Below are 2,155 nucleotides of genomic sequence, written 5' to 3'. Positions count from 1 at the left end.
TTGTTGAGATGTGATTGTTTTATTATTATGCTAGTCGTAATCATCGATGGACTTTGATCGTCCCTAATGTTTTTACTTTATCAATGGTCTGGATTCGTCATTAATTATTGAATGAAGCTTTCGGCCAAAAATCATGTGTCCTAAACACCAAGTCAGTCTCTCCTTCACAACAACACACAACCATTAGGCTAAGGTCTCTTTCATTGATATTATAAGACAAATATTAATATCTAAATCTTACTTCATGCATTTTTGAAAATTAAAATAAAAATTAATATTAATTAATTTTTATTCACTTAACATTTTCTTCACCTACTAACATACCATAAATAATTATTTTATACCATAAAATATAATAGTAAAATAAAGCGATATTTTTATTTTATATTGGTCTTATAATACTTGTGATGATTGTTGGGAATTCTTAATTATGATTTGGAAGACAAATGCAATCTCTTATGTCAACCATTTTATGTGGAAAGGGTAATAGCCTCCAACATGGAAATATAATAGTATCCTGTAAGACGTATGTGTTTACAGACTAGGAAGAGTCAGTCCAACATTCATTTTATGAATATAAGATAGCGAACTTAGCTTAGGCTTTATGTTATAGTTGATAGGAATAATTACAATCTCACACAACAAAGTCATGCAACATTTTATTCCTTTTAACATGCCATGATTGAATAGAAAAGGAATTTTGATTTGGAAAGTTACATGGATGGCATTAATTAGAGGTATATAGGATTATAGAAAGTCAAAAAATGCAGAAATTGACAAGGTGGAAATATTTGGAAGTTAACAGTTGAAAGCACCGACTTGGATTAGAAACAAAATCTGAAAGATATTTTTACACTGATTGGTGTCTATGCCAATAAACCTGTATTACATGTATCCAAAAATAACTCTAAATCTCATGTTTAGCTACAATGTGAGGCAGAGATTTGTTACACCCTGTTATAGTTTTGTGTTTTTTTATTGTTAGTTGTGTGCAGGTATGCAGGAATGACCGATGAAGAAATTAATATCAGAAATCATAATGGCAACCACAAATAGGATTACATGAGAAATACAAGGAAAGACCAACTCTACAAGTCAACTTATAAGTGCATTAGCCATAGTAATGGTAAAAGGTGTATCAAACTAGATAAGAACTTTTTGTAAGAGACATAGTGATGGCAGCATGGTTAGGACTTTCACAAAAATCACATTTTAGCTTTCAATTGTAGAATAGGAATTTTGCAATTGTGTGTTTTAGGATTTGTTGGACCTTAATCGTATTGCACTTATGGTTTAGAAGACCATAGTATATGAGTCATTTTGAGACACTCTTGTAAATAGATTTGGAAGATATATGTTGAAACATTATTAACATTTTCATCTGTTCGTGAATTTTCCTCTTATCTCATACAACTATGAGTGGTCGGATGATAGCAGATTTCCACTTTTTGAAAATTCTTTCACTTATCTTGCAAGTATTGCAGGTAGCATAATAAATGTAGAGATTCACTTATGTTGATTTTGAATGTTCATTCAAGTTACATGATAATAAAGAATGTTTGAGAGACTTCCATCCTTATCTTTGAGTTTCACAAGGGATGGATCTTCCTTTCTTATATTGAAACCTCGACTTCCTTTCTTATCTTGAAAACTTTTTCGACTGTCGTAGCTTTCTACGTTTCCGCATTTCATTGAATTCCCCGTTTATTCGATTTAGCTACTGGGATATAGTCGTTTCTGCGTGTAAGGTGCTTCGCATCAAAAATCCGAAATGCGTCCCATATCAAGTGGTAATCAGAGTTCGGTTGGACTCTCTTTCGAGAGGTTCATTTCGGATTTTCGTTTGAAATTGTTTCGCGTTTTCTTGTTCCCGTCCGTCGGTTCTGTGCAGTCCAAAGGAAATCTGCCAAATTGCAATAAGTGATTCTTCTCAGGGGAGACCTAAAATCGGAGACATCGACCACAACGGCGAAGGCGTGACCTAAAGTGATGGAGTTTGTGATTGAGTCAGTGAATCAGTGCGGTTGATAACCGAATGCAGCAAATTGGTTTTCACGGGTTCGTTCATCTTTGACAACCTCGGCTCCAGCAGTAGCGAAGAGGAACTAGTTCCAGCTGAAGTAGCTACGACAACTCTTTATTTGGTGTGCTGTTG

This window comes from Vigna radiata, unplaced genomic scaffold (assembly GCF_000741045.1).
Source record: "Vigna radiata var. radiata cultivar VC1973A unplaced genomic scaffold, Vradiata_ver6 scaffold_491, whole genome shotgun sequence".
Classification (NCBI taxonomy): Eukaryota; Viridiplantae; Streptophyta; class Magnoliopsida; order Fabales; family Fabaceae; genus Vigna; species Vigna radiata.
Note: the sequence above shows the minus strand (reverse complement) of the source record.